Genomic DNA, 15,070 nt, shown 5'->3' on the forward strand with positions numbered 1-15,070 from the left:
GGATAAATCCCACTTGATCATGGTGTATGATCCTTTTAATGTGTTGTTGGATTCTGTTTGCTAGTATTTTGTTGAGGATTTTTGCATCTATATTCATCAGTGATATTGGTCTGTAATTTTCTTTTTTTGTAGTGTCTTTGTCTGGTTTTGGTATCAGGGTGATGGTGGCCTCATAGAATGAGTTTGGGAGTGTTCCTTCCTCTGCAATTTTTTAAGATTTTAAATCATAGATGTACAGCTAGTTATTTTCAAATAAACCCTTTTGGGTATTTTTTTAAGTAGGAATATTCAGGGATGCTTTATTCTTTTTTTGTGGTAAAATATACATAACATAAAATTTACCATTTTAGCCATTTTACTTATTTGTTTATTTAAAATTTTTAGCTGTGTTGGGTCCTCGTTTTTGCGCGAGGGCTTTCTCTAGTTGTGGCGAGCAGGGGCTACTCTTCGTTGCGGTGCATGGGCTTCTCATTGTGGTGGCTTCTCTTGTTGCGGAGCATGGGCTCTAGATGTGCAGGCTTCAGTAGTTGTGGCACACTGGCTCAGTAGTTGTGGTATGCGGGCTCAGTAATTGTGGCTCGCGGGCTCTAGAGCGCAGATTCAGTAGTTGTGGCACACAGGTTTAGTTGCTCTGCGGTCTGTGAGATCTTCTTGGACCAGGGCTCGAACCCATGTACCCTGCATTGGTGGGTGGATTCTCAACCATTGCGCCACCAGGGACGCCCTTTAGCCATTTTAAGTACAGTTCTGTGGCATTAAGTACATTCACATTGTTGTATAACCATCACCACTGTTTTTCCCCAGAACTTTTTCCTCTTCCTCAACTGAAACTCTATATCTTATGGTCTTTTGATAGAAAAGACTATCAATTTAAATTTCAGTTCACATGGCATTTCTTAAAGTTTGTAAAAGATTTCACACTAGATACAAGTTTATGTTTCTTAAACGGAGTTTAGAAGAGTGAGATTAATTCAGCTTCTTTAAAATTTTTGTAGAAACTGGGAAATCTTTCTTGGAGTAATATGCTACATATATGTTTGCCCATATTCTTTCTTAAATCGTTTTTAAGCTTTAAAACTTTCCTTTTATTTTCTTCTCCTTAAAAAATTGACTCATGCACACATCTTCCTTTTGAGCCTGCTTTTATAAAAGAGAATCCTCAGGATCTCTTCCTTGGTAACATCATTGACTTTGTAAAATGGAATTTTGTTTAATATTGTTAGTTGTTTTTATAGGGCTTGTTTTTCTTGGAACATACCGTAAAACCAAAATATTTTTAATGTTACTCATTGACAGAGAGCAATGAGAGTCAAGAGTTTGCATGATAACTTTAACCAGATTGCTAATGCTAAAGCCAATAAAAGAAAAAGATTTTTTATTTATAATTACTGCCATTTCAAAGTATTTTTTAAAGCAGTTCCCTACATAGAAACAATAACATGTACAAACTACACTAACACAGAGCAATGGTGTCCTATTGTATTTGAGGAATTATAGAGAAAGATCAGGCAGTTTTTATTTTTTAATAGCTTAATTATTACCATACTGTACTCTAGTAAATTTTGTGATTGTAAGATGGAAATGCAAACAGCAGTCCTTTTTCTATTTATGACCGGTATTGTGCAATAATATCCATTGTTTTTAAAAGCAGGAAAAAAACGCATTGGGAGGATTTTTCTTTTACTTCATTTAAAATGCTCTCTAAAAGAAATCCCTTTCAATTAGAAAAAAAACACAAATGACTCAGTAAATCTCCATTTAATAAAAGATATCTTTTTTCTGAATGAAACTAAAAATTTAAAAAGTGTCAAGAGCCGTTTGTGTTTAATATTTAGGTAGTTTGTTTTTATGGAGAGGATGCAAGTAAGACTTACTTTTGGCTTTCTAGTTTTTAATTCCTCTTCCTAAAATTTTGGCTTAATGTGTTTTTGGTTGATGCATGACCAGGTTCATCTTCATGAATGTTTATTTCAATGTTGGCATTGCTTTCTTTTGCTAAGTCAGCTTGTCATTGGAGCCGATTCTCTGAATGATTGATTATTTTTAGTGGAAGAAAGTAATAAACATGGCAATCAATGATTAAAACAGAAACTCCCCTTTTATTTGGAAGTATAATACAAGAGTTCTTTGAAATTTAGTAGTGTAACTGAAAAGAACTGACTCATCTTTTTAGTACTTATTATTCTATGTAGTGCAGTATTGTGAATTATCACAAAGATAGTTTCAACTTAATTTTATTTAACATTTAATAGCAATCAGGACAGCAGTATTTCTTGGTCATTTCTCAATCATTTCCTATTTACTGTTTTCCATAGTCATTAAAATCTTGTCTCTTATAAAACACAGTAAAGAAATTATGAAAACATTTTTGGCAGAGCATCTGTTTTTCCTAATACTGCAGAGTTTTTTTTCTTTTCTTTAAAGGTCTAGTGTTGATGCCCTCAAAAAGCCTTACATGGCTGTGCCAGAGACTTCATGTAAGACTTTTACTTCTGAGTCTTTTAATGAACACAACGTTTTTTTTTTTTTTTTTTTTGGCTGTGTCGGGTCTTAGTTGCAGCACGTGAGATCTTTTCATTAGGGCGTGCAGGCTCTTCCTTGCTGTGCGCAGGCTTCTGTCTAGTTGTGGCGCGCGGGCTCAGTAGTTGCAGTGCGCAGGCTTAGTTGCCCCGCAGCATGTGGGATCTTAGTTCCCCAACCAGGGATCGAACCCGCGTCCCCCTGCATTGGAAGGCGCATTCTTAACCACTGGACCACCAGGGAAGTCCCTGAACACAACTATTTTTTTTTTTTTTTTTTTTTTTTTTTTTGCGGTACACGGGCCTCTCACTGTTGTGGCCTCTCCCGTTGTGGAACACAGGCTCCGGACACACAGGCTCAGCGGCCATGGCCCACAGGCCCAGCCACTCCGCGGCATGTGGGATCTTCCTGGACCAGGGCACGAACCCGTGTCCCCTGCATCGGCAGGCGGACTCCCAACCACTGTGCCACCAGGGAAGCCCCACAACTATTATTAATATAAATTACTGCTCAAGATTTCGGGACTCCAGGAGTTATTTTATGTTTATGTTCAGTGCATAAATCCGTTTTAAGGAGGCTTACTAAATATTAAGTAGGTTATTATGGAAGGATACACAATTTTTTTGTCACATGGATCTTAAAAAATGACATTTTCATATGCCTCAGAGAGTTGAACTGTCTGATCAGATGGGGAATCAGTTGACCTCGAAAGCCTTTTTCTCCCTGGCAGGAATGCCTGGCTAAATACATAAGGGCGCAGCATAAGCTGGTGGATCCCGGACAATGGATGACCAGCCTGCATCTGAATCCTGTGTTTTATGATTGTGCTAAAGTGCTCCTGTGTAGCCTAGCTGAATATTCTTGGAAACCAAATGATAAGGAACTGACATCACTCCTGAAAAAGTTAATTTTTAAGACCAAAATTTTACTTAAGTACTGAGTAAAACATGTTTATTGGGCACATTTGTATCGGGCATTGCACTAAACTCTGGTAACATGAAGATGGAACAAAATTGACCCAGCTTTCATGGAACTTGTAAGCTAATGAGGGAGTCAGAAAAGCAAAGTTTTGTCACACACATGTCAGATCTAGTAACATGTCAGACGTGCTCTAGGGATACAAATAAATGAGCAATTAATTTTGCTTCAGGATTTTGTTAAAATTAATTAGTTAATTTTATTTTTGGCTGCATTGGGTCTTCATTGCTGCACGTGGGCTTTCTCTAGTTGTGGCGAGCGGGGGCTACTCTTCATTGCGGTGCGCAGACTTGTCATTGCGGTGGCTTCTCTTGGTGCGGGGCACGCTCTTCATTGCGGTGCGCAGACTTGTCATTGCGGTGGCTTCTCTTGTTGCGGAGCACGGGCTCTAGGCATGCGGGCTCAGTGGTTGTGGCTCGTGGGCTCTAGAGCGCAGGCTCAGTAGTTGTGGCTCACAGGCTCCAGGGCGCCCGGGCTTCAGTAGTTGTGGGCTCTAGAGTGCCGGCTCAGTAGTTGTGGTGCACGGGTTTAGTTGCTCTGCCACATGTGGTATCTTCCTGGACTAGGGCTCGAACCTGTGTCCCCTGCATTGGCAGGTGGATTATTAACCACTGTGCCACCAGGGAAGTCCCAGGATTTTTTTTAAAAAAAGAAAGGCAAAATCATTTTACTCAAAGCCTTAAAAGATAAAGAGGTATTGTCAGTTGACCACTTGGAGATGGGCAGGAAGGTCTTTTGTCTTCTAAGTAAAGGGACAAGTGCAAAGCCAAAGAATTGAAAAAGTGGCATGATAAGTTTGGGGGACATCAAATGGTCAAGATGGCGAAGAAACAAGGGTTCCTATAGGGGAGGGTGAGGTGGGTTAAGGTACAAAATGAGGCCAGGGCCTATTGTAATGGGCCAGAATTTTAAGTTCACTCATGCCAAAAAGCCATGCAGTCTAAAAGTTGCTTGGCTTTAGGATGGGAGAATTCATTGTACTCTTGTAGCACTTTATACTGTTTTTGTTTAAATTTGGGCTCTGCTTTAGTTGGGTACAGAAGATAGGCATAATGAAGCTAATCACACAGAACAGTGGCTGATCAATGTCAAAAGACATGGTTGGTGCTTTTAGAATTCTCGGTAGAAAATCCAAAAGACAGCCCAAGGTTGTCAGAGAAAGACTCAGAGAGGTAGATTCAAACTAAGTTTTGAATAACGGATGGAATTTCGGTAGATGTAGGAGAGAAAGAAGAGCATTTCAAATAAGAAAATTGTCACCTGAACCAGGGCAGATGCTGGGAAAGTGTGCATTGTGTTTGGGGGCTAGGAGAGTGGCAGTTTGGCTAGAATAGTGTGCAGGGGAATAGTGGGAAGTAACTTTAGCCCCACTGTATGTTCTAGGTTTAAATATAATTCTTTGTTTTCCACTTTAGATTGCTCTCCCATAGGAATAACCTGGTGTCCAAAGTAAGCATGCTTTCTTGGAAAACTGAAGTAAGTTTCAAGAAAAAGGGAATAAGCACACTTTCCCTGGTATGCCTGATCCTGTTGCAGGTCTTGCCATCGTGTGACCAACATATTGGAAAGGGTGATAAGTTCATTTCAAAAAATGTTCATTGACCACAGTGAGATACCACCTCGAACCTGTTAGAATGGCTATCATCAAAAAGACAAGAGATGACAAGTGTTGGCAAGGATATGGACAAAAGGGAACCCTTGTGCACTGTTGGTGGGAATGTAAATTGATGCAGCCACTATGGAAAACATTATGGAGGGTCCTCAAAAAATTAAAAATAGAGCTACCATATGATCCAGTAACCCCACTTCTATATGTATATTTGAAGGAAATGAAATCACTATCTTGAAGAGATATCTGCACCCTCATATTCATTGCAGCATTATTCACAGTAGCCAAGATATGGAAACAACCTAAATGTCTATTGTTGGATGAATGGATAAAGAAATTGTTATATATAAATACAAATATATAGATACTTGGATATACACATACGTACAGTGGAATAGTATTCAACCATAAAAAAGAAGGAAATCCTGCTATTTGTGACTAAATGGATGAAACATAAGCTAAGTGAAATAAATTGGACAAAGATAGACAAATACTGTATGATCTCATTTATATGTGGAATCTAAAAAAGTTGAACTTGTAGAAGCAGAGTAGATTGGTGGTTGCCAGGGACTGGGGTGTGGGGGAAATGGGGAGATGTTGGTCAAAGGGTACAAACTTTCAGTTATAAGATGAATAAGTTCTGGGGATCTAATGTATAACATGGTGACTATAGTTACCAATACTATATTGTATACCTGGAATTTCTTGAGAGAGTAGATTTTAAATGTACTCACTACACCAAAAAAAAAAAAATTATATGAGGTGATGGATGTGTTTGTGGTAATCATTTCACAATATAGATATATATCAAATCATCAGATTGTACACCTTAAACTTACACAATCTTATTTGTCAATTATATCTCAATAAAACTGGTGGGCATGTTCATTGAGCTCCTGTCACGTGCCAGGCACTATTCTGAGGTTCGTCGGTGAACAGACAAACCTCTGCCCTGGTGGAGCTGACATCCTAATGTAAATATGAGTAAATACAGTAAAGAGCGGAAGGGAGAAATAAATTATTTGAGGGGAAGTACTGGAAAGGGACTGGTACTGAAGGTGGTTGAGAGTGATGAATCCTCAAATAAAGTTTCACCTACAGCATTTCCTTTAGTCAGATTACCAAGAAGCTACCCTTCCCCTGAGTTTGGAAAGTTGGCAGCCTAGATTTGGGTCTCTGAGCTGACCAGAGGCCCTTGTTTGCAGTTCCCATCTGCCTGCAGTTGGGGACAGTTTCCCCAGTTTGCCTGAAATGTGCCCAAGTGTGTGCTGTAACATGGGGGGAAAAGAGTGACCAACCTCAGGGGGTCAGGGAGAAAACCCCATAGTAACCCCAGATTCCTGGTGAATCAGAATCTCTGGAGGGGGCAGGGGAGACAGATTTCCATGTTTTTAATAACTAACTCCAGTCCATATTATTATTATTATTATTATTATTATTATATTTTATTTATTTATTTGCCATGTCACACAGCTTGCAGAATCTTAGTTCCCCAACCAGGGATTGAACCCATGCCCTTGGCAGTGAAAGCGTGGAGTCCTAACACTGGACCACCAGGGAATTCCCCAGTCCATATTATTTTGAAGCAAATCCCAGACATCGTATTACTTAATTCATACCTATTTCAGTATGGGATCTCTAAAAGATATGAGTTATTTTTAAAAATGTAACCCAAGTTTCATTGTTACACCTTAAAAATTTTTTTAACAGAATGTAATTGCAAATTTTCAATGCTGATGGACTTTGGGAAATTATAAATTTCTTCTTCAGGATTAAACTAGAATTATGTGAGTTTTTAAGGCAAGGCCTTTGGGAACACAATATTTGCATAAAATGCAGCTGCCCTACCTTTATTTATTTATTTATTTATTTATTTATTTAGAATAGAAAATAGTTTATTAGCAAGTACATGGTTTTAGTGACAATAATAAATTCACTTGAACAGAAGACAATAATCAAATCAAAAGAATAAATGCTTGCCAGTCAGAAAATCTGTGGCCATTAGGGCTGTCATGTAGAAATCCAAAATCATTGAGTCCAAATCTTAAAGAAGATACGTCCTCTTATTAGTCTATGTGGAACAGGTCCACAGTACCTGGAATCTGTAGAATTCTATAGATCATCACCTTCTAACCAAACATGACCCGTTGGCACATAACTGTGGCTTTTAAATAAACCTGATGGACTACTGATAAGAATTTCGTCTCCTTCCAAACCAATGACTCTTTTACAAATATTTGATTTTGGATCACTCGGGCTTTTTGCAATCACAGTGTCACCTCTTTGGATACCATAAAAATGTAGACTAAAATTTTCTGCAAAGACTATATCTGAATTTTGAATTTTAGGCTCTATTGATGGTTCAGAACACATGACAACACCACCAAAGTATTCAAAAACACAACGAGTTATACAGCCAGATTGAATAGTATAAGCAACAAGCCGAAAGGTTTTTCCTGGAACACCACGAAGCATGGTTCTATGTAGACTCTACCACCATAGGCCATATGTCTTTTCAACAATACATTCAATTTTTAGGGTTGTTGCAGGGCTTCCAGAAAAAAACATCTCTCAAAACATATATATGTGATCCATGGTTTCAAGATTCCTCTAGCCCCAAAGAACCCTGGAAGGCTCTCGCCCAGCACTCAGGTGGCTCTTTCTCCACAGCTGCCCTACCTCTAAACCCTGAATATTTATTATTTATTATACCTGTTTATGTGCTATTTGCTGGGGATATGAAGATGAATATGACAAGATTCCTGCTTTTGATGGTAACACTGTAATATGTTTTTTACTGTATGCTTCTAGAAGGTAGTCTGTGAGTAACATTTAGATTTGAAGTCAGTCTTTTAGTCCACTATACTTGAGCCATAACTTAATACCCAGAGTTCTTTACCACCACTAGCTGTGCAGTGGGAGAGAGTAGGCAGTTAAGAGCATCCTCCCATGCTGCAGAGCTTTGTTACTTCCAGAGTTTGGTATCGCTTGAACCACCTCAAAGACTTTTGAGACCCAACCCACAGTCTCTTTTGATGCCATCCTTTGTTTAGACCTACTTTACCCAGCCTGGCACAGCATTGGCAGTTGAGATTAAAGGAGGATAAAGAGAGACCTGGAAATGTTTTCCCCAGGACCATCTTTGCATCAGTCAGACAACGCATACACAGGTCTTCTGTCAGTAGATTCCCATTAGATCTCAAGATTTTGAGAGGCTTTTAGCAAACATGTTAAGCAGAAATTTTATCAGCCCTGAAAATTTTCAGCATGTGTATTTCTGGCTGGTTTTAAAATCTGTTGATGTTTTTCCAACTTGAGAACTCAGACCACCCAAGATTACTTCTGCAGATCCCAGTTTGAGAAACACCGATCTGAGTATGATTAATGGTTCTATAGTCAGTAAACTTAGGATCATTATCACTATGTTGGAATTTATCTTAAAGAAGTTTGATATATTTATCAAACAATATTTATCACTATTCTCTTGCTTGCTAAAATAATCATGAATGTCTTGCTTTCTATGGATCTTTGTGTTTCCATTTTCAGTTTGACCACCATTAAAGGTCATTCCTTTACAGCACACAACAAATCAAATTCTGGAGTTGGATAAGTTAAATGATTTTCAAACCTTTTTTTCCCAGTTAAGAGTTCTATCACTGAGTTAAAGGGGAGAAGTGGAGCATTACAGTGCCTCTACCACCAACCTTTAGGCCTTCAAGACAGCTCCTGGACCCCTCGGAGAATCCTCGGTCCCCAGGGATCAAAGTTTTTAAATCACTGATGTGGCTATTAATTTCATTTAAAGATGAGAAAACAGGCCCTGAGAGATTGGAATTTGTCAGTAATCACAAGCCTAGTCAATGTCAGTATCCAAAACAAGCCCTTTCCAAATTCAGTGTCCCCCTGCCGCCCCGACCTGTATGTGTCCCCAGCCCCTGTAAAGCCTTGCCAGACTTCTCCCTGACCCCCCAAGGTAGGTCACTCTTTCCCCTCGTGTTATAGTGCAGTGATTAGCCAGCTGGATTGCTTAATATATTAGGTTTATTTCTATTCCACCTCATTCCAAGTTGGAATTAAAGCAGCTTTAAGGCCTGGAATTTTTTTTTTTGATCCCTAAGTTTTTCTCCTAATAATGTTTCTTAGTTTTTTTCCACCTTTCTTCCTTGCTGTTAGTATGCTCTAGCTAGTTACAAAAAGAATGAAGGTCTTGTTTCAATGACAAAGAAAAAAATCAGAGCCCATCATGTTGAGTTTGACAGCTTCTTTTTATTACAAATGGGCATAATTGTGAAAATATAGTAGTGTTTTCTCCTAGTAAAATGTCATATTATTTCACAAAAAAAAAGACCAGTGACTTCACCTGAAAAAGCTTGGGAACCCCCGCCAAAAGCTCTAGCACTTCTTACCTTGCGTTGTGACGAATTGTTGCATCTCTCTTCCAAAAGAAAGGGAGTTCCTTACAATCAGGAACTGTGCCAGGAAGTTTGACACAGCCTTGCAATTACAAAATTTAACAGTCCAGGGACTTCCCTGGTGGTCCAGTGGTTAAGACTCTGTGCTTGCACTGCAGGGGGCACAAGTTCGATCCCTGGTTGGTGAACTAAGATTCCGTGTGCTGCACGGTGCAGCCAAAAAAATCATAAAAATAAAATTTAACTGTCCATAACAATGACAATATAGTAAAAGGAATAAGATGAAAATACTTTATATCCTAGGCGACATAAACAGTTACTTGCCCTGGGTAAGTGATTGTTTTATGGTGTAACTTTTTGATCATGACACTTATCATAATATTGTTTGCTTAAACATAATAATTTACTTCTTGGCCTTGCTTTTACAGTCCTACAAAAATGTTAAGGGTATTTACATTTATTATTGCATTTTATGTCATACTCATTTGATATTCCCAGTCCTTAACAGAGGACCTGGCACATAGTGGGTGCTAAATGTTGGTTAAATGCTTATTCTTTTCACCCACTGAACAAGTTCATTAAAGGTAGTAGTTAAAGAAGCGGCTTTCCCCATTCCCTAAGCTATTCTTCAGGGTAGAAAACAGAAGGAGGCAGGGGATGAAACTACAATTTACTGTCCTCCCTTTCTCCTTTCCTCCTTTGAGGATGCTCTGATTCTATAATTCATGCTAATGAACTCATATAAGCTGTTCTTACCTCCTAAAGTGATTTCTTCCAAAACCTTAAAAATCGCTATAGGACCAAGATGCAATGACAGGGACTGGATTGACCTTCCTGCATAAAACAGTTAAAATTAGATTAAATATATTAAACAATGGTTTTTAGACATTGAATATCAGACAGCACAGGACAGGGATTCATGAGAAATAGAAAACAGATAAGGTAAGCCCTGTAACTGCCCCAGCTTCTGTCTGGGGAGTTTTCAGGCCATAGCGCAGGGAAGGGGAACCCAGATGGAGTCTGGTAATCTTCCTGAGTTGAGCTGATGCAGCTGGGGGGTAAAAGTGCCTAAAACTCATTGGGCAGAGCACCAGAGGAGAGAGCTACATGGAGATAAAACCCTGGAGAGCTGCAGAGAGTCTCCCTTGAGTCTTCAGCTGGTACCTGACCGGCACATGTGTGTGGGGAAACTACCCAAGTCCTGGGAAAGAATCAACCGAAAGGATTAGAGGAAATAACACTTGGAGCTCACACAGGGCAGAGAAGAGTTTGTGTTCCCACCTGCAAGACTGCAAAAATCCTTGTAATTCATGGGACATCAAGTGAAGTACTCAGAACGGTATTGTCTCACTATAGGGCAAAATTAGCCCTAGTCTAAAGACTGACAAAACTTAAAAGCAGACCTCAAGAGAATCAAACCATTTACACGTAACTTAATTGTGTCCTAGACAAAGTTCAAAAATATCTGTAGGAATACAAAAATATCCAGTACTCAATAATGTAAAATTAGCAATGTCTGGAATCCAATAAAAAAGTACCAGGCATACAAAGAAGGAGAAAAATACCACCCACTATGAGGAGGAAAAAAATCAATCAGTAGAAAAAGATCCAGAAATGATATAAATGATAGAATTAGTAGAGAAGGACATTAAAAAGCTGTCACTATTCTGCATAATTTCAAGAAGGTAGAGGAAAGATTGAACATATTAAATAAAGAAATGGAAGATATTAAAAAACCCCAACTTCTAGAGATGAAAACTACAATGTTTGAAAATAAAAAATACATTGGATGGAATTAACAAGCATATTAGACACTGCAGAAGAAAAAATTAGGGTGCTTGAAGACATAGCAATAGAAACTATCCTAAATGAAAGCCAGAGAGATAAAAGGACACTTAAAAAATTTTTTTAAAAAGAGCACCAGTGAGCTGTGGAACCACTTCAAGCAGCATAATCGTAGGTAATTGGAGTCCCTGAAGGAGGGGTAGAGACACAAAATATATGAAGGAATGGCTGAAATTGTTCTAAATTGGAAGAAAACTATAAACCTACAGATCCTAGGAGTTTAATGAACCCCAAGCACAAGAAGCATGAAGAAAATGATGCCAAGCCATATCAGAATCAGATTGCTTAAAACCAGTGATAAAGAGAAAAATCTTTAAAGCATTGGAGTGGGGATGGGGTGGGGAGGGGAGACCTATCATGTACAAAAGGACAAAAGTAAGAATGACAGCAGAATTCTATTTGGAAACAATGCAAGCAAGAAACAGTGTAGCAATATCTTTAAAGATCCAAAAGAGAAGAAAAAAACTGAATCTAGAACTATATGTCCAGTGAAATACATTTCAAAAATGAAGGCAGAATAAACACTTTTTTTAAAGACATACAAAAACTGAAAGAATTCATCACCAGATCTGTACTACAAAAATATTAAAAGAAATATCCTCCAGGGGCTTCCCTCGTGGTACAGTGGTTAAGAATCTGCCTGCCAATGCAGGGGACACGGGTTTGAGCCCTGGTCTGGGAAGATTCCACATGCCGCGGAGCAGCTAAACCCATGCACCACAACTACTGAGCCTGTGCTCTAGAGCCCGCGAGCCACAACTACTGAGCCCACGTGCCACAACTACTGAAGCCCGCATGCCTAGAGCCTGTGCTCTGCAGCAAAGAGAAGCTACCACAGTGAGAAGCTCATGCACCACAATGAAGGGTAGCCCCCGCTTGCCGCAACTAGAGAAAGCCTGCACACAGCAACGAAAACCCAACCCAGCCAAAAATAAATAAATAAATAATTTTTTTTTAAAAAAGAAATCCTTCAGAAGGGATAAAATGATACCAGATGAAAATTGGATTTACTCAAAGGAGTGAACAGCACTGGAACTGGTAAGTATGTGGGTAAAAATAAAAGTGACTACAGCTCATTACACCTTCAATAGCTCAGGCACAGATCACATGAGAACACTGCAACCATTCCACAGCTCATGATTGCTTAAATAAAGTTTCCCAATGATCCCTCTGCTAGCCTCAGCTCCTTTTTTTTTTTTTTTTTTTTTTTTTGCGGTACGCGGGCCTCTCACTGTTGTGGCCTCTCCTGTTGCGGGGCACAGGCTCCAGACATTGCGGAGCACAGGCTCCGGATGCGCAGGCTCAGCGGCCATGGCTCACGGGCCCAGCCGCTCCGCAGCATGTGGGATCCTCCCGGACCAGGGCACGAGCCCGTGTCCCCTGCATCGGCAGGCGGACTCTCAACCACTGCGCCACCAGGGAAGCCCCCTCAGCACCTTTTAGAGGTAAATTTGTTTGTAAATGATTGGGAAATTATGGCATATACTGATGCTATACCAAATTAATGCAAATAAAGCAAATGTCAGTAATTTTTTGTATGTTGGTAAGATAGCCTGTTATATTGACTCTTGGTGATCTTTTAAAGTTTTAGCTTCCTAGTCATTTTCACTATGTAATGTTTTTGGAAGAAGAAAAAGAACAGAGAGGCATATAAGGAAGAGAAGAGAATCATTTGTTATAGCAGTCACATACCAAATTTCATTTTGTGAAGTATTTGAAATCCTGTGTTATGACTTTAAAAGTTTTCTTCTACTGCTGCTAGGTTATGATATCTTAAATCAGTAGAATTAATTTGCTTAGCTAGCTTTCCTGAAATAGCTGTTCTTGAAACCAATACATTTCTTGATATGAGAGCTCAGACTGTTCCCACTGTATGAAAAAAATTTTAAATAGCCTGTCATCTTCCTTTTTATTTCTGTCTTAGAGGTCTTTAAAATCTTTCTGTGATCTTAATGAAAATCAAACTGTCTGGAAGATATTTCTTACAGATAGCTGATGTAGATTATTCTTGAGGCCACTAGGCTGCTTGAAAATTTTCCAGGCATTTGATCTCTGGTATGCTTACCTAGAGTGAGACTGACTTGAGATTCTTGTGTTTCATGGGTCTCCCCCATCCTCTTTGTTTTATTAATTGTATTTGGTGTGGGGGGCACCGTGTGGCTTGCAGGACCTTAGTTCCCCAACCAGGAATCAAACCCCGGGCCCCAGGCAGTGAAAAGCCAGAATCCTAACCACTGGACTGCCAGGAAATTCCCATATTAATTGTATTTATTTTTAAAAATAGGCCTTACATGCATGTGGCATAACATTCAAGAGGTACAAAAGGACATATAAGTGACGTGTATACCTTCCTCTGTGTTTCCAGCCACCCAGATTCCCTCACAGAATCAGCTGGTGTTGCTGGTTATTTGTGCCTCATTTCAGGGTCTGAATATTTACAAACACATGTATATATTCTCCCTCCACCCAGCACTTGGGAGCATAAATCATGATTCATCCACACTGGAATATTACACAGCCATTAAAAATAATGAGACAGACAATTCTGCAGCCTGTGGAATGAAAACCACGTTCACAGAAAGACAGACAAAATGAAAAGGCAGAGAACTACGTACCAGATGAAGGAAAAAGATAAAACCCCAGAAAAACAACTAACTGAAGTGGAGATAGGCAACCTTCCAGAAGAGAGAGAGAAAGGACCCCAGAAAATATTTGAAGAGATTATAGTCGAAGACTTCCCTAACATGGGAAAGGAAATAGCCACCCAAGTCCAGGAAGCGCAGAGAGTCCCAGGCAGAATAAACCCAAGGAGAAACATGCCGAGACACATAGTAATCAAATTGACAAAAATTAAAGAGAAAGAAAAATTATTCAAAGCAACAAGGGAAAAACAACAAATAACATACAAGGGAACTCCCATAAGGTTAACAGCTGATTTCTCAGCAGAAACTCTACAAGCCAGAAGGGAGTGGCATGATATGTTTAAAGTGATGAAAGGGAAGAACTTACAACCAAGATTACTCTACCTGGCAAGGATCTCATTCAGATTTGATGGAGAAATTAAAAGCTTTACAGGCAAGCAAAAGCTGAGAGAATTCAGCACCACCAAACCACCTCTACAACAAATGCTAAAGTAACTTCTCTAAGTGGGAAACACAAGAGGAGAAAAGGACCTACAAAAGCAAACCCATAACAATTAAGAAAATGGTCATAGGAACATACATATTGATAATTACCTTAAACGTGAATGCAAATGGAAATCAAAAGAAAGGTGGAGTAGCAATACTCATATCAGATAAAATAGAGTTTAAAGTAAAGAATGTTACAAGAGACAAGGAAGGATACTACATAATGATCAAGGGATCAATCCAAGAAGAAAATATAACAATTATAAATATATACACACCCAACATAGGAGCACATCAATACATAAGGCAACTGCTAACAACTATAAAAGAGGAAATCGACAGTAGCACAATAATAACGGGGGAATTTAACACCTCACTTACACCAATGGACAGATCATCCAGACAGAAAATTAATAAGGAAACACAAGCTTTAAATGACACAATAGACCAGTTAGATTTAATTGATATTTATAGGACATTCCATCCAAAACCAGCAGATTACACTTTCTTCTCAAGTGCGCACGGAATATTCTCCAGGATAGATCACATCTTGGGTCACAAATCAAGCCTCGGTAAAT

The 15,070-nt window shown here is 39.1% G+C and overlaps 1 protein-coding gene and 1 pseudogene across 3 annotated transcripts in view; one reads left to right on the top strand and one right to left on the bottom strand.

The window, feature by feature from the left end:
• The window catches only part of BICRAL (BICRA like chromatin remodeling complex associated protein), a 78,388-nt gene that overhangs the window by 21,543 nt on the left and 41,775 nt on the right, over positions 1 to 15,070 (top strand). The window contains exon 2 of one of the 3 annotated variants that reach the window (XM_028478470.2): positions 4,914 to 4,974. The exons of 1 other annotated variant lie outside the window; for it this stretch is intronic. The gene's annotated coding sequence lies outside the window, so the exon portion shown is untranslated. Of the gene's footprint in view, positions 1 to 4,913; positions 4,975 to 12,653; positions 12,810 to 15,070 lie in introns of those variants that run through there. One more of the 3 variants, XM_055080175.1, reaches the window with a different exon arrangement.
• LOC102993359 (mitochondrial inner membrane protease subunit 1-like) lies at positions 7,063 to 7,582 on the bottom strand (annotated as a pseudogene).

This window comes from Physeter macrocephalus, chromosome 18, assembly GCF_002837175.3.
Source record: "Physeter macrocephalus isolate SW-GA chromosome 18, ASM283717v5, whole genome shotgun sequence".
Classification (NCBI taxonomy): Eukaryota; Metazoa; Chordata; class Mammalia; order Artiodactyla; family Physeteridae; genus Physeter; species Physeter macrocephalus.